The sequence below is a fragment of the Petaurus breviceps genome, unplaced genomic scaffold (genome assembly GCF_028583685.1).
Source record: "Petaurus breviceps papuanus isolate PSGF00001 unplaced genomic scaffold, PetGlider_PUasm1.0 207, whole genome shotgun sequence".
Lineage (NCBI taxonomy): Eukaryota > Metazoa > Chordata > Mammalia > Diprotodontia > Petauridae > Petaurus > Petaurus breviceps.
The window spans coordinates 14427284-14446175 of NW_027185850.1; the positions used below are offsets into that span (position 1 = coordinate 14427284).

At 41.7% G+C, this 18892-nt stretch overlaps 1 protein-coding gene across 10 annotated transcripts in view; it reads right to left on the minus strand.

Moving 5' to 3' along the window:
* LOC138164915 (nuclear factor 1 A-type) overlaps nt 1-18892 on the minus strand; it is a 462063-nt gene that overhangs the window by 436139 nt on the left and 7032 nt on the right. The gene's annotated exons all lie outside the window — the stretch shown is intronic.

Below are 18892 nucleotides of genomic sequence, written 5' to 3' on the forward strand. Positions count from 1 at the left end.
TCTCTCTCTCTCTCTCTCTCTCTCTCTCTCTCTCTCTCTCTCTCTCTGTCTCTGTGTCTCTGTCTCTGTGTCTCTGTCTCTGTTTCTGTCTCTCTCTGTCTGTCTCTGTCTCTGTCTCTCTGTCTCTGTCTCTCTGCCTCTGTCTCTCTCTCTGTCTCTCTCTATCTCTCTCTCTGTCTCTCTGTCTCTCTCTCTCTCTGTCTCTCTCTCTCTCTGTCTCTCTCTGTCTCTCTCTCTGTCTCTCTCTCTCTCTCTCTCTGTCTCTCTCTCTCTGTCTCTCTCTCTCCTTTCTGTCTGAATCTACTAAATACACATTTGAGAAGGTTTTGTAAAAGTGGTATTTCAATTTTGGGCTTCTTCACATGATCTGACTGTGACTTAATCCCAATCACCTCTATCCCCCTTTCCTTTTTTAAAAATTTTCACTGACTAATGGATTGATTTTATCGTCTTATTTTTTCCTAAGGAGCCACTCATTCTTTATTCTGAAAAAATGAGCAAGATGAACCTTAATATTTTAAGGTCATGCCTGTGCTAATGTTTCTTTGGAGAAAATGCTCCCAAAGAAGCAACAAATAATAAAAACTGGAGACCCTGGACCTTCTTGAATCTCTTACAAATATTAAGAAAAAATAAAATGTCCCAAGTAAACAAATCATAAAATTTACATTTAATTTTTTAAAAAAGCTATAAAATAACTAGATTCATCAGATTAAGTAGTACTATAACCTAATACACAATGTCCTAAAAGTCTTTGCTCAGTTTAAGACTGAACTAAGACTTTTGGGACATCCTATGTGTTTATGTATTTATTAACTTTACATTTATGCTGTATACATTTTTAATCTGTGGTCACAGTCTTCCCCATTAGAACGTAAGCTCCTCAAAGACAGAGATTAAATCCTCAGCATTTAACATATAGATGCCAGGAAACAGGGAAGAGTTCCTTAAAAAAAAAAAAAAACTAAAAAACTCCTGGGACTGGTTGAAAGAATGCTGGTTTTTTGTAATTTTCTTATTTAAATCATACACTCTGAAAATCTTAAAGGTTCAGAGAATTAACCAATCATGAGAGACAGAGGGCTGGACCAGGTAGGTGAAGAGCTGGCTATTAACTGGCAAACTATTCCCTGGTAAGTTTCCCAGTTGCTTATTATCTGGTTAGTTTCAACAGTAGAAGCTGCCATTATGAGTCACTGGGAAAAGATTAGCTTAACTCAGTCCAGGTCACAAACCATTTCTAATGGTCCGTGGTCACTCCCCCAGGTCCCTGTACCAGGTGCCAGCTACCGAGTTCACGAACTCCTGAGGCCAGACCTTAAAGCACTCTCATCTCCAGCCTCCTACACAGTATTCAACTTGATGAGGGAATGAATTAAGGACTTCTCACAATTCTGCACTTACAGAGTACTTTTTATACCAAAGCTGGTCTGTAGTCGCTGATAAAGCCCCTTCTGTCCTAGCCACAAACTTAGTAGTTCAGCTAAGAGGGAGGCAGAGGCTCAGCCAGAAAGACCCTAAGTCTAGCAAGGAAAGGCCTAGATGCCAGACTGGCCTCCCCTCTTTCAAACACCACTCCCTCAGCCTACTTGGAGCACAGCACTCTGCTTGATGCTAGGGACACAGAGCCAGAAACAAAATTATTCCTGACCTGGGGCAAAGCATTTTAACCTCTCTGAGCCTTCATTTCCTCCCCTACAAAATAAGCATATAATATGGATAATAATGCTGCCTACTACACCCAGCCTACCTCACAGGACTTTCAGGCTGATCAAATGAGATAATGTGATAATAACTAATAATACCTAAAATAACAGCACCATTACATAGTGCTCTAATGTTTGACGAGTGCCCCATAAACATATATCCATATATATAACCTCATTTGATATGTGGTGAAGATCCCTTAGGAACTCAGATGCTTTATTTAATATAAAGTTTAAAAAACAAAGCAAAGATTAAAAGCTAGGAGTCAGTCCTAAATCTTACTAGTTCTTAATTAATTACTATTGCCATTACAACCTCCTGAGTTCCAAGAAATTTGAAAGAACATTGATAATCCTTTGTACGTAAAATAGTAAAGGGGAGGAGGGCAGTGTGACAGAGAAGGCTATGCAGTGGGCTGGGGAGTTTCTGGCCTGGAACCTCTGGTCTGCCCTATGACCTTTTACCTTCCCCAGGCAACAGTTTTTTCATTTGTAAACTGGGAAAGCACAGTTCTTGCATCACCAGGCTCTTGAGAGGGTGGTCAGGAGAATGTTATCAGATAATTTATATAACGTCCTATGTAAACCTAAGAGCCCTGTTACATTGTCACTAATTATTATTAACAATAAAATTTTATGCTAATCATCATTATCATGGTCATCAGCATGCCACTGAAATGAAAGTAAGCTAACAGAATTATTGATTAGTGCTACTGTGGTAAGGTAAAAGCAGAAGATGTTAAGTTTGAGGGGCACCAGTGTCACAGCTGAGAAGGGCCCCAGAACATGGAATGTCAGAGCTCGGAAATGTCCTAGAACACGGAATGTTAGGGCTGGGAGGAATCTTAGAACAGAGGATGTCAGAGCCTGGAAAGATTAAAAAGACCCACAAAGGGGAAGTCATTTACAGGACCACAAACACAGAGCTCAAAAGGATCTTAAAACAAACTGAGTCGAATATCTCCATTATACAGAAAAGGAAACTAAGGCCCAAAAGGAGCCAGTGACAGTCCAGATCCCCAGCAATCCCCGAATTTTCCCAGGAGAAGAAGAAAACTTTTAGTTAATATACATTTGGGTGAATGGAGTCCGAAGGGGAAAACATTAAAGTTATTTTTTTCTCTGAATAATCTATAACACTACAAAAAGTTTCTTTTTTAACCATAAAAAGTAAGAATTTAAAAATTTTCAAAGTAATTTAAAAGGCTAGAGAGAGACCAACCTAACCCCAGTTCAGTTTGGAATGCCTGTCAGGCCTGTTCTAGGAGAGACCCCAGAAAGCCTGACTCAGAGAACTAGACCAAGCATACTAAGGCCGCTCTAATCTATCCTCCTTTGTCTGAGGGTTGAAGTTCACTGCCCAGATCCCAGACAGAAGCATGGAAGTCTTAAAGATCCCTAGGGAGTCCTAACTTGGCCCCTACTGAAAATCTGGCAGGTGATTAATTTAATTAACTTAAACAATTAATGAACTGGCTTAGAGGATGTTTTATTTTGACCCGACTCTTCTCATCTTAGTAATGAGGAAACTGAGACCCAGAGAGGAAAAATGACTTATCCAAGGTCACCTGGCTAGCAAGCTCACTGCTCATTTCAAAATGGGGAGAAAAATCTGAAAAAATATTAGAACGAGAAGAAGCACTGAAAATGATGGGCATATGACAAAAGTTATGACAAGACAAAGGACTTATGACAAAGGTTAGGTTTCCAAACCGAGGATCAAAATAGAGAATAAAACCTGAGAACAAAAACACCTTTTTATCTTCAAAACTGCTAATATTATCTTCAAAATTGCTAATATTACCCACATTTTACAGATGAGGAAATAGAGGTAGGCAGAAGGTAAGTGACTTACCCAGGGTCACACTGCTATTATATCTTAGGCTGCATTTGAACTCAGGTCTCCCTGGTTTCAGGTCCTGCACCATTTAGCTGCCTATAAAATAAGGGGATTGGCCTACATAACCTCTGAGGATCTCACAAGATCTAGATCTCATGGAACCCCTCTACTGTGTCCTCACTCTAATTCTGTTACAGAGGAGAATTCAGTATAAGGTCAACCCACCTTGGAATCCATCCCCAGTTATTTCATTGCTGACTTGGTGCAAAGGTAACCTAAGCACTTCTCTAATTTTCACCGTACCAGAAAACTACAAACACAACTTCAGAGTTGCTAAATTATGCCTACCCATTCCAGGAGCCCATGCCTCGATATCAGTGCTTCCCACGCCAAAGTGACCATTTCCCTTGTGGTCGACTCACAATGCTTTCTGGATGGAATCTCTAGCCTTTCCAAGAAATCAAGGGTCCCAGTAGCTTTGAAAACTAAATGTAGGTGGTGACTGTACAAAGAAATACATTTATCCATTTCTGCATATTCCTCATCTTTTTCCTGAGTCTAGAAAGCAAAAGTCAAAAACAATACACTCTTGAGTCCAGGACCTTAAAGCATCAATATCTTCTTTCTCCAAAGGGCCCTCCCAGGAGCCAAGGCCCATGCGATGGCACCCTTTTCTCGCCATCCCTCCTGGCTTTGTTTTATTGAACAGCAAAAGGCCAAGTTCAAATCCGATTTTTCTAAATCCAGATGGCCATTCTCTAGGCAGGGAGCTAAGGCAAAAACACTTAATTCAAGCCACTCCAGAAGGCTCTCCCAACTACATGGAGACTCTTGGTTTGGGGACTCAATCACCACAAGGTTCATCGGGGGAGGCCTTATATTCCTAATGAAGCCATTAAGAGGCCACACAATCGAGCATAGCAAGGACCCACTATCTTTCCCGGACAGGAACTCCCAACAACAGTTATGCTGTTAATGGCATCCAGTTACAAAGAAGTCATTCTCAGAAGTTACTTGAAACTGCTTTTCCTAAAACAGAAAATCTACCCCTAAAAAGAAATAAATATAGAAGGAAAAGCAACCAAATGAATTCCTCCCTCCCCCAAAACAAGTCCAACTGGGTCTATTTTTTTAATCAGATGTTCCAAGAAGGAAAAATGACCTCACTCAAACGTCACCAATAGCCAAATAACGGCCTCTCCTTCTATGCAATGATCATGAGCATTACACCAAAAGAAAAGAAAAATCTTTCATAGCTAAAGGACTTGTCCTAATGTCCCCTTCTATCTGAATTCCATCAAGAGGCTGAGGGGCTGAAAGTTACAACATCAGAATTCAGATTCCTGGTCTGACCCTTGCTACCTGTCCAAAGCTGGACAAAACACACCTCTCTTGCCTGATCTTCCTCACATGTAAAATGAAGATATGCTGAAATTCCCTTCCAACGCTGATGATGATAGATAAATAGTACTTACATGTGCTTTGTAACCCTTAGAGCATGCTTCCCTTTTTTTTAGGAAAAAAGATGAGAACCAAATAAAAGTGATAATCGTGATAACAGTCGAATTTAAGAACATTTTTAATATATGTCAAACCAAATATGCACAACACCCTAACAACATGAAATGAAAAGTTCTCCAAATATAGAAACTAGGGAGCAGAGATCCAAACCACCTTGGGACAGGATGAGGTCCACAGCATCTTGTCTGCCACTGGAGCCATCGTGAAAACTCTTTCTGGGAGCCTAGAGTAGCTGAGTTCCCTTCCTAGTTTTTTTTATTCCATTTTTTAAAAAGCAATCATTTAATCCACCTGCAAAACAGTTCCCCAACATTCAGCACAAAGGAACAATAACAGAACCACATCTCTCTGCTTCTCCAAATCCGACTTAACATAAGATGAGAAGAATGAAAACAATACTCATTATAATGACAGGAAGTAGTGGTTCAAGAATCATCCTTGGACTCAGAAAGACACAGGTTCAAATCTTGCCTCTGACACAGCCTGGTTATGGGAGTCATCTCCCTTCTCAGGGATCCCAAGCAACCATCTTAAGACAAGAAACTGCAAATCGGCTGCTGATGAGCATTGGCAGACAAAATATCTTCCCTGGAAAGTTCCCTACATGAGTGAAATCAGAGGTCCAAACCAATAACAAATAATAACAATAACACGTAACACAGAAATTTTTTATCTTATATTTGGGGAATGTTCTATGATTATTTTTTTTCATACACAGGTGTAGTGAGTGCATAGAAGGCTGTCCTTGGCTCCAGGAAGATATGAGTCGCAGACCAGTGTTGGATGCACACCGGATGGGAGACCCTGGTCAGATCATTAAACTTCAGAGGGTTTTTAAGACTTTTTAAACTAAGCCTCAGATACTCTCCTATGACTCCAAGTGACAGGAGTCATCAATGGACATCAGTGAAAGTTATTTCCACACCAGAAATTCCCAAATCGGTGAAATCTCAGAAGCAGACCAACATAACCAGCACTCCTCTAACAGCGTGAGGTTCACCAAGCACTCCAAATCTACCATCTTATAACAATGATAAACATAGTAACTGACATTCAGAAAGTAGTTATGAAAAGCAAATATGATCTCTCATAATAAGAAGTGACCTGAATATGGTGCTTTAATTGTACAACGTGCTGTACGTACATTATCTCATCTGATCCTGACAAGCATCTTACTAGGTAGGATTATCCCCATTTTGCTGATGAGCAAACTAAGGCCTAGAGAGATTCCAGAAGTAAGAGAAGTGGGATTCGGACCCAGGTCTGCCCTGACTCGAGGTCTACTACACTGCTGCCTCTAAGCAACACAGACACACATTGGGTTCTATGGTCTATCTATATTTCACTGTTGTTTATATTTTAATAATAACAAATGTTAAAAAAAATTCATCTCAAAATGTGAAGCCTGGAACTTGAACTTCTCTTATTCCTAAATAGAAAAAAAGTATAAAAGAAAAAAGGTTCAGAATATTCACTGACAGCATCTGCAATAGTGTCTACATGAAGAATATTTATTGTAGTGATCTCAATGCAAGAAGAGTGAAATGAAGCCTATCCTGAGAACCTGGAGAAAGTCTCAATACCTCACTTTTAGTTAGCTCCCATCACCTCTCAATTTCATTAAATATTCAAATTTGCCATGAGGTTGTGCTCAGAACAATCCATCTGTCTGTGGCCCTCCCTCCCTTTGACCTTAATCTGATGGTCCTTTTGCAGCCAAGTCATTTCAGAAGGCGATGGGAATTTGTCTCCCCAATGGGGCTGCAGAGTCAGATCCCCTGAGAGGCAATGGAAGCCTTGGGCCTGCTTGTGATGGGCCCCCATGTGTCCAACACTCCATTGCTTCTCACAGTCACATGGGTCTAGGGAAGGGATCTCCTTTAGACTCAGGGCCATAAAATGATGAGGGAGGGGGATGGGGTCAGTTTATTAGGGAAAATTACCTCTACCAAATTTCACACCCTGAAAAGCAGGTCCATAATTTTAACCGATAAATTCGATTTAACAATATAGCACCACGGTTCCTAGGCCATCCAATGCCAACTATTTTTCCCTGTCCAAAATCCAACCAATCAGATGAGATTTTGTGACTCACCATAGATACATCTCACCCAATAGTATGAACGTGTTGCGCGGCCCAATCAGGTTCTGACACAATTACAAAAAAGGGGGAAAAAAAAGGCACCCAAACCATGGCAACAGAGACAACAGCCTGGCAGGGGCAGCTGCTCACAGTCACACGTACAATTTTTAAAGGGTCTTCATTAAAAAAAAAGTATCTTTATTGCCATATTCATTCCCCTACCCCCTCCCATAGGCCACTGATCATAAGGAAGGAGCCCTCTTTAAAAAAAAAAAAAAACAATAACTGAATCTATAGTCACAAACTGAAAAAACTGTCAACATCTGACCATATCTGTCTACTTCCCACCAGTCCTGAGAAGTCACTTAGTAGCTACATAAAAATGCATGTGGTGGATTGGACGGGCTGACTGGTGGTTAAGAATCAACAGTTCCTAACAGATTTAGAGTTGGAAAGGGCCTCAAAGAGTCTGATTCCTCTCATTTCAGAGAGGCAAGGGAATATAAGTGACTAACCCAAGGTCACACAAGCAATGCTGTTAGCGGTGCCACATCCTCCCAATTCTATCCCCCCAATCCTGTTGATTGATTCATTTACAACAATGGTAATAACAGCTGGTGTATTTTGCTCTTAGAAGTTGACAAAGTACCTTACACATGGGATTCCCATCTCATACCTGTAGAAGGTGTTATCCTCACTCCCAGAAGAGCTCCTGGAGGCTCACAGGGTGAATGCCAGTGCTCTCTCAGCTAACGATCAGCAGAACTGAGATTTCCCAGCAGGTCTTTCTGATTCCAAGTTAACCACTCCATCCCCTACACCACAGTGCCTTTCTGCCACCTGGCCCCTTAACACATCAAAGCTGCCTGTTATCCACGGACCTCACAGCAGTGTGGGACAGTAGAAAAGGTCCAGTGTTTGAACCTCAGCTCAGACATTTATTTCTTCCATGACCTTCCCTTCCATGGGTCTCAATTTCCTCTGCTATAAAATGAGAGGTCTGAATTAGACAATCTGTATTCAATAAGCCTATGACCTCAGTTTGCCCCTTCCTGAAAATGGGCAAACATATAAGTCAACAAGCATTTATCAAAGGCCTACTATGTGCTGGGCATTGGCCATACAGATGGCCTATCAATATTTTTCAAAATAAAGGTTATGACAGGGACGGGCTTGAGGGCTGCTGTGGAAGAAGGGAGAGGACCCCCCTGCCCTGGATTGCCCAAATGTTTAGGCATCAGTTGACAAGAGCCTAGCAGGCTCCTTTCAAATTTTCCCTCGATGTAGAGGCATAAATAACTATAACTCACACAAAAGAATGTCACATAAACCATCTTCCCAGACAAGCTAAGAATTCCCAGTCTCTCAATCTCTCAAGCCCAGGCAGGGCTTTTCACTTTTTCATTGAAATCATTCATAGCTAAGCTTGTGGAAGTCTGTAGTAGCAAAAACACCCCAAGCTGCTCACATCAAGTCATTTAAATGCATTAAAATTAAATCTGTCCCCGCTTCCCTTTTCTCTTTTCTCCATATGAAACTCAGTTGAAAGTCATCAACATTCTCTTCATACAATTACATCTTCCCCTCTTAAAATCTGGGTATTTTCAAATTGGTTTTAAGAATCAATTCATATGAGGCCATACTCCATGGGGTAGAGTCTATGTATTTCTATAACATGCTTAAACAGAGTTGATGCCTCTATAAATATCAAGGAATATCAGAATTAGGTCTACTCTAAACACATAAAAATTACTAAGGAGCATTGGGGGCAGCTGAGTGGTACAGTGGATGGAGGGCTGGGCCTGAGTTCAAATCCAGCCCAAGACACTTACTAGCTGTGTGACCCTGGGCAAGTCATTTAACCTTGTTTTCCTCAGTTTCTCCATCTGTAAAATGAGCTGGACAAGGAAATGGCAAACCATTCTGGTATCTCTACCAAGAAAACCCCCAAATGGGGCCAGAGACAGTCAGATGGGACTGAACAACAAAAAAAGGAATATTGGACTCCAGTGTGTTCCAGATCCAGCTCCAAGAGCTGAGTGTAAAGGCTATTCTCTACATGGCTCCAAGCAAGTCATGTCAGTAGCACAGGAAGAATACCACCCTGCCTATCCTGGTCACCTCACAGGGATGGGAGAACCAAAGGACAAAGGCTCAGTAAACATGGATCTTCTCAAAGGAAGATGTCATTGTGGGCTTGGAGACAGCTGTGTGACTCCAAGAAAGTAATGTGACTTCTCTGATACTCACTGGGAATAATAATGTCCACCTCCAAGGTTTAATGCCAGGTGCCATCTCAAAGCCTAACTGAAACCTATGGCTTTACTCAGGACCACTCCATCCACCCACCAAACTTGTCCATAAAAAGAGGCTTCTGAAACATGCTAAACACCTGCTATCTGAAGACAAGGAAGAGCCTGGGTCCAGTCCAGAAGCTAACCCAAGGCTGATGGCCTCAGGACCCATGTCCTCCTCTCCAGCTTTGACAAAATCTCACCATGTGACTGATGAGATTTGAATTCAATACAAAAGAATCTCAACTATAAGTCTCTCTGGGGGGAAAAGAAGGGGAGAGAGGCAGGTAAAGAGGGTGGAGGGCCTTTTATTTTAATAAATAACTAAGGAGAATTAAAAAGGGGGGAGTTTGGAACCTAAGCCACCACTGCACCCTCAAGGGCTTCATTTGTCCTGAAACTAAACTTTCTTTTATACACTGTCTCCCCGAAATAGAGTGTGATCCCCTTAAGAGCAGATACTATTCCCATCCCCAGTGCCTGGCACATAAGGAACAATAAATTCATTTTCACTCATTCATCCACTCATTCATTCACTCCTATTCTCTTCACCAAATTCACCACCAATTTCCATTTTCCTTCCATAGAAGGTGGGTGCAAGATGAGAGGAGCTGTGGGGTGTCATTAAGTAGATGAAAATTAAAGCTTTCCAAAGAAGAGGAGGCAGGATGATAAATGGGAAGGAGTCCCAGCCCTGGAGTCTGAGGACCCCAATTTAAATCTCTCTCTCTGCTGTGGGTCTTTAGACAAGCCATTTCCCCTCTCTTGGCCTCAGCTTTCTCATCTGCAAAATGGAGCAAGGGTAGTGAAGTCAAGTGAAGTCCGTTCCCACCCTGGATCTAGAATCAGATGATTAAAAGTAACTGATACACAGTTTCCCCTTGTCCCTGATTCCTTCTCAATTAATGGTCTGAATTAGTCAGGTCTCAGCACCACAAATCAAGTGTTTTCTTTAGATTATATCTGCACTGAAGTTTGCACAAAAAGACATGAATTGGGTATGGATGAGGACAAATGTTGGTGCTTCTGCACTACAATTTTCTGAATCCAGTTAGAACCAGGAAGGAAGCGGCCCCTCTCTGGAAAGTTAGCCTTTTTGTCAACCATGAGTTATCACGATTGTTTCTCCCTTTTAATTAAGGCTTGGTCAATCAATAAATCAGTCATTCAACCAATGGAGTAATTACGAAGCACCTAGCACGTGCTGGGCACTATCCCAGGCACAGAAAGACAGACAAAAAGGAGACAGTTTCTGGCCTGCGATTTAATTGCTACAGTAACAGAACAGTAACTCCAGGAGGCAAAGTATACCACTTTCCCATGTGGATTACTACACCGAACCCCAAGAACTGACTGGGTGGGAGCAGAGAAAAAGAGAGACTATGACTGGGGATGAAGCTTGTGGAGAGTCAGGAAAAACCTTGGATCTAAGGCCTTTACAAGAAATGAGTATCTCCAGTCCATGATCCAGCTTTGAGATTCCAGCTGAATTCTGGGAAGCTGGGATCATGTAACTGCTCTAGGGGAAGTGGGTACCTTTTCTCCTTATTGGCGGGCAAAAGGGGTTCTTGATTTAGAGTTATACAAGAATTTAGGAATCATGTGGTCCAAGCCCTGCCTTTTACAGGTAAGGAAACTGAGGTTCCAAAAGGGGAAATGATATGCCCCCGGTCACACAGGGTGTAAGTACCAGGCTCCCTAACCCCTAATTCAGCACTCACCGAACCACAGAAAGACAGTCCTTGTCCTTGTTACCTTTTGGGCCATGAGGGTGAAGGGTGGAGAAGAGCAGATCATAAAGGGAGGGAGCATGGAATTGCTCTGATGTTTCTTCATCTAATTCTTGAGAACCAACTGAAAATCTGTAAGATTTTGCATCCCTTTCCTAAGGGAAGTAACCCTCTTAAATCCATAAAATCATGATTTCATCGGCCCCTAAAACTGCCTTGCTCCGAAACCAGGCTATGCAGGCAGTATGAAGGAATGGCTTTCCCAGCCTCTATCCAGGACTTGAAAGGCTTACCAAGTGTCTTCACACTACAAACTCCACCCAACTTCTTTACAGACACAGTGTAGCATGGGTACGGAACATCCATTTAACGGCAGGCTATTCCAATATATTCATTCTGCAGAACTTTTTTTTAAAATCCGCTTTGTTATAAGGATCTCTGGGATGGAGAAAAGGAAGGAGCATATAGAGAAATGCTGGTGCCATCAAAAAGGGAGAAAACGGTAAAAATTCTTTTAAAAACAAAGTGCTTTACAAACATTATCACATTTGAGCCTCACAACAACCCTAAGGGATGGATATCATTATTCCCAATTAGCAGATGAGGAAACTGAAGATCAGAAAGGATAGATGACTTGCTTGTAGTCACACAGCAAGTAAGCATCAAAGATGTAAGCATCAAAACCAATTTCTCCTGTCTCCAAGTTGACCTGGGCTCTCTAGTACCCAAATCATCCCTTCACTAAAGAAAAAGAAACTTTTCATTGGATCTCCAGGTGGACCCTTGAGTTTGAGGCTCTAAGTATTTTTTTTTTTTGGCCTTTTTGGAGGGCACTTGGGGTTAAGTAACTTGTCCAAGGTTACACGGCTAGTTTTTTTTGTGTGGGTGTTAAGTGTCTGAGGCTGGAACTGAACTCAGGTCTTCCTGACTCGGGGGGGGGAGGCACTTTACTCACTGTGCCACCTAGCCGTCCCTCTAAGTATCTTTTTACACACACACACACACACATACACACACACACACACACACACTCATTTCTCACACACAGACTTTAACTCTCATTTCTCTTTCTCACACATACACTCACACTCATTTCTCAAACACTTTTACACTCACACACACTCATTTCTCACACGCAGACTTTCACTCTCATTTCTCTCACACATACACATACAGTCATTTCTCTCACACACTCACATACACACATGCATGCATGTATTCTTTCACTCTCATTTTCTCTCACACACATTTCTCACACACAGACTTTCACTCTCATTTCTCTTTCTCACACATATATACTCATTTCTCTCACACACATTGTCTCTCTCTCTCCCCCTCTCTCTCTCACAAATACACACACACACACACCCTACACTAGACTTTACAAACCTGTTCAATTTCAGAGTTAACGCCCATTCTCTATACCACACTCTGCCTAATACACAAGTACTCCTCAGGAAAAACAGTGATGGCTGCTAACCAACCAAGTGCTGGGCCCACTACTGTAGCTGAATCTTTGTATTGTCTCCCCATCCAATTCTCAAAATTGTTTTCAATAATCCATATTGACATTTGTGAACAATTAGACCAGCTACTGCTTCTGTGCATGACTTAAAAGGCGGCCACGCTGCTCTGGGCCCTGTGGAAGCAGCTTGAGGGCTGCACCAAGGGAAACACCCAGCCCTACTGTGTACAGCAGCGACCACAACAAAGCCTGTGGTTTCTCCCACACTCGCCTTAAATAGATTTAAATTAATGCTGTTCATCATTGGGTGGAAAAGAAGGGAAATATAAAAAGGGCAGTAAGTTGGGAAGGCAAAGCCAGCCAACAGAACTCGGAAATTTTTTTCCCAACACGCAGACCTCATAGCTGTAAATGGGCTGACCTCCATTCAAGAGCTCCAGTCATGGAGGTGACACGGTCCCTTCTCTCCTTGTCTGGGACAGACACATTCTCTCTGGCCTAGAATCAAGGCCATTTCCTCAACAAGATGGGAAAACCCATACGTATCTGTACATGTATACATCAGGAGGGAGCGTGTGTGTCCATATGTGTACACAAACAAGCGGTGCACAGAACACTGCTTAGAGGGCATGCAATGATCAAAACGCCAAATTTCCAAATCATGCTCCAGTGGTAGAATTAATGTTTTCAATAACATACGGCTCCAGGGGCCTGTTACCAATCTTCTGTCTATAGGGGTAATAATGACAACAACGATAATAGTGAGTGTTTATATAGTAATGAAGGTTTGCAAAATGATGGCCATGTGCCATATATGTGGCACACACACGTGTGTTTTACATATGTGCAAAGACACACATGTACATATGTATACACAGATCTACATCTAGAGAGAGAGGGCTATGTCTCTATCAATATAATATATATATATATATATATATATATATATAAAATCTTTGTCCTCAAATCACCCAGAATGTCAAAAGCAGATTGCAGCCAGTTTGGTTGGTTGGGAGTGCTAGTTATTGACAAAAGAAGGCAATTTCAAAAGGCCTTGATCAGGCAGCTGTCACGCGGTGCACTCTTGCTTTGGGTTTGGGTCAGTAGGGGAACGTGCCCTCTTCATTACAATGGGAAGAAAAAACCAGCTGTGTCCCAGGCTAGATTCTGATCGCCAAAATCCATTGGCTTCTCCTCCACCTCAGGCACTCGATCAATCCACTTTCCAAACCAGAGTCCGTCTTTGGGGTAGTCAAAGTCAGAGCTCTGAGTCTGGGTGAGGATTTGGATGCATACTTCTAGGAAAGGTCCTTCTGAAAGGGGTCTGGCAAGCTATCCAGTCCAACCTTCCTCTTTTACAGGTGAGGAAACTGAGGACTCTGGTGTTGAACTGACTTGCCTGGAGACCCACTGGCACTCATGATCTTTTCTGATCTATGCCAGCTCTCACGGATGTACACGAATACATATCTCTCTTCTTGTTTAAGAATCTTAATGAGGAATTTGGTCAAAGGAAGTAGTGTGCCACAGTGGGTAGAGAGGCAACCTGGGTGGGAGTCAGGACAGACCTGGAGTTCAGGCCCTGCTCATTTGACCGCCCCAGGCAATTCAACTCATTCTCTGTACTTCAAACCACTTTCAAAGGAGCTGAGCTGCACAGCTGTATCAATGGAAGGTCTTTTTAGTAGCTGGAGACCAGATTCTATACCACAGATCCCTTGCATGTACCTCCTAACAAAAACCACTACCACCAGCAACCCAGAATCCTAACGTTATTGTTAGGTCTTGTTGGTGACTCAGACAGCAGTCAGGAAGACCTGAGTTCCAATGTGGCCTTAGACACTTCCGAGCTGTGTGACCCTGGGCAAATCACGAGCCCTCTTCCAGCCTCAGTTTATCCACATCTGTAAAATGGGGATAACAGGAGCACAATCTCCCAAGGCTGTTGTGGAAACCAAATGGTATGACACAAGGACAGCATTTAGCAAAGCTTCACATACTATATAAAACTATTATTATCGTCATTATCATTATTCCTGTAGAAAGAAGATTTATAATGGGCCCCTGTAGGTGTTTATTATTTAAGATGTTAAATCTACCACTGGAACATGACTTTGAAATTTTACATGTTGATCACTGCAGACCATTCTAAGGATCATTCTACACACAACTTGGATGTGTACATGCATGCACAAACACACACACACACACACACACATACACACTCCTGATCTTACACCTGCTCTTTAGCAGTGGGAAGCAGATTCTCAATCTGTCAACATGGCCATCTGGTCTGACTGCATATCATGGCTTTCTATAATACTGTATGAAGGAATGGTAAGCAAGAAGCCAAAAAAATCATCTGCAAATCCATCAGAATAGAAGAATCGGACATGAGCCTTAAAGGCACAAAAGTGGGACAAGCTGGAGACAAGCCAGGGCACCACTGGAATGATTTCAAGTTAGCTTTCGCCCCATCCTAGGGGGTTAATGAGATGTATTGGTGAGAAGGTGTGCAATGAGAGTCCAGACAGGTACAGACTTTCATGAGGCACAACCAAGGTTTCTAAGCTTTCTCAGAAACTCAAGGGATCTCCTTCAGCCCTTTCCCAACTCTGTTGCCGCCCCGGTGGGGAAAGGGAGAGGGGTCAATAGCATTACTACCAGTAATAGCAGCTCGAAAACATTGCCCTCTCCAAGGAAGATGTGCTCCTTCTGCATTACAAGGCAGGGCAGGAAGTATGTATTAAATGCTTACCGTGCACCAAAAATCACTAGAGATGCAAATGCAGGCAAAAAGAAAGACAGAAGAACTGAAAAGTGTTTTTGCTAAAAGACAGAGCTGTGGAGAAGAGGGAGAGAGGATGTGAGTTTGAAGCCCATCTCCCCGGCCAAGGCAGCTCGCTCCTAAGCTTTGGTTTCCTCAGCTGGACAATGAGGCTAAAAATGGCCCTTGCCTCACAGGATTTGGTGGAAAGTCCAAATGGAATAAAGTAAATAAAAATCTTAGTGAATCATAAAGCACCCAAAAGGCTGTCCCATTTTTTGCTGCTGTTGTTATAACTAGTATTACAGTTACTTTTAAATGAAGGCCTCTCCTCCATTATCTCATAGTGTGTACAGCCGCTCACGTCTAAAGAAAAGCAACCAAGCGGTATCTTTCAGGTTGAAGGGTAAGGCCACTTGGGATACTATGACCCTGAGGAAAGTGAAGGCAGTCCAGTGCAGAAGAAACAGTAAGAAGAAGGAAGAAGAGGAGGAAGGGGAGGAGGAGAAGAAGAAATGACGATAAGAAGTGTGCAGACAAAATGTTAAGGTTTCTATAGCCTTTTATGTGCATGATAATATGAACAATAACTCTATAAGACAAATCTGGCTGGCAGACATCATCTTCATCCCCTCCCTCAAAACTACAGAAACATCAACAACTCTAAGATTTGTAAGGAGATGTGGCTTCCCAGATGGTTTTAAAAATTAGCAAAGATATCAACGAAACAGAGCATAATCCATTTGCTTCATTTATCCAAAGATTTTTTAAAAACCCTCCAAATTAAAACTACTTCCACTTAGACACACATATACCCACATCTGCACACAGCTGTCTGGGCAGCTTTAATTCCCTCCCAGGCCAGCTAATGACAATTGTCAGAAATCCCAGGGGGGCCACAGCAATTCAGTGGCCTGCAGACAGCCGTGTACCCCCCTCCTCTAGACAAGTCCTTAAAAAGTCTGACCTCTCACCCAGTGGAGCTCCCTTAATTCAGAATCTTTTCTACCATCTGATTACCTTAGCAGAAGCTCTACTGGGGCAGTTAGGGGAAGAAGAAAAAAAAAAACTCAACAAAACCTCAAGAAAGTTCTCGGTTGAGTGCCTACTAATGAACAAAGGTTAACTTTATCTGAAAGGTCACATGCCTGGTGGCTAAGGTGACGACCTTAACAAATGAAATTGTGACCTTGCCACGTGCCGGGGATATTGTAGATTCTGATACAGATCATGTACTAAAGGACCAGTCTGGCCATAAATTAGCTTCAACTCCCACAAAGACGACGCTGGACCACGCTATCCTTGCATGTCCAAGTTGCTATACAAACGGTCCAGAGAAGAACTCCAAAGAAGCCGAAATCCAGAGTCTAGAAAACACTCCCACTCTACCACTTGGAACGCCAACCCTCATAGAAAGTGCTCAAATTTCATTGCATTTTGGTTTTCTTAAAAAGAAAAAAAAATACATCAAATTCATATAACTCCAATGTCTCTCATCAAGAAAAAAAAAATTGGCACCGAGATCCCATATTGTACTTTGCAGCATCCAAATGCGTCTGAGAAAGAATAAAACATTGTTCCTTTAATAAGATAATTGAATCTGCATTAGCAGAAGCATTCTTCAAGTATTTACACGTGTGTTCTCTCAAAGATTACAATTTCCGACCAAAGAAAAGGCCTGAGAGCTAAGCAACAATTACCGCGTCCATTTTAGGAGGCACAGAGCATGTCGCTGTTGAAGTCATCGAGAAAAAGGCATTTTTGGAACCAGATACTCATTTTTTTTTTTTAAGGGAGAGAGAGAGAGAGAGAGATTAAATAAATAAATAAATAAATAAATAAATAAATAAATAAATAAGTGCTTTGGATAAAAAGGCCACAATTGTCTTGGCATATAGCTCAAGGCACGTTTCAGAGTCTGTGCCTCCTGCCAATACTGGCAAGTTCTCAAAACTTTTAAGGAGGTAAAAACATTGTTTAGTGTTTACAAATCTTCAGCATTCTAGCAGATGCTTGTCAAATCAGTTATATGTAAGTTGACCAACCTACCTAATATTTGAATTGGCAACTTCCCTTCCATAAATAACAGGTCTCGGACTCTCTTAGATCCAGCCTAAAACGTTTTCAGACAAAGGGCCCTTAATATTTTCTTTTGCAATGCTCCTGTCGCTCACACAGCAGAAGCTGCCATGACTGCGGGTCCGTAGGAACCAATGGCCGCCGAGTTGGCCACTGTTCAGGCATTACCGAGGATTCTGGGATACATCAAGAAAACCAAATCGAAAGGTAGCCCGATCTGTGATGTTTCCAATCAATCTTCCAGAAGCCTTCAGGGTGTGACTCGACCTACTCAGCAACGTTCTAAATGTCATTTTCCGAACATCTCTTCCCCTTGCTCCCAACATACACATATCCTACCGCCCTACCTAGATAGGGGGATCTGCTGGAAAATACATTACCAGAGTGCACTAGAATGATGATATCATAGAAAAGAGTCGATAAACGGCACATAAAGGATGGGAAGAGTTGGAAAATCTTAGTGTTTTTAATTCCAAGAGAATATTTAATTTGTTGAATATTTGAGATACGGACCAAATTTAACCCACTGCTCTCTTATTTGGAAGGATGTATGTCAAAATCAATTTCACCTGTTGGCAAACTCCAATCTCTAAGTTGGTCAAACCAAAGTATTTATTAGTTTCTTTAAAAACCTCTAACAGGTGACCACAAGACAGGATGGGTCATTGTAATAGGAGGACATGGTGAAACAAGTCTTTTTTTTTTTTCCAGGGAGGATGGGTGAAATGAGGGAAACTTGCCTTTCTCTACCATCATCTCCATAGTGACATGTACATACAAAGAGATTTAAAATTATATGCTGGCAATATCGGGGCTTTTTAAGGTTCAAAACATCTAGTTTTTGCTAAAGAGAACACCTTGGGCTATGTGCTTTTTAATTTATGCTACCTCATGCTGATATATATATATATATATATGTATGTATGTATGTATGTATGTATATACACACACACTTTCCAAACTACCAAGAAATCTTTGATAATGTGACTATCATGACAACTTAGAGATGACACTCTGGGAAATATTCACCTCTCCTACATCAATACTGGGTCCGAAAGATCACAGGATTGGCATGCCAAGTCCCTCCCAAGTCTCATGCAGCAAGAACCTGAAGGCAGCAATAGTTATATTCCCAAAGTATATATTGATAGTCTCCTGTGAACTGATGACTCTTCAAAGAAAAGTTTCGTATTTCTGGAGGTCGCCAAAAGTCCCCCCAAAATAGTACAGTATGGATCTTCTGGTTTGTTTTTCTATATTCCTCAAGAAAATAAATGAATAGGTAAGTAAATAAATGAAATATGCAAATAAATAAATGGACAGACAGATAGATAGACAGACAGAGATAGATAGATAGATAGATAGATAGATAGATAGATAGATAGATAGATAGATAGATAGATAGAT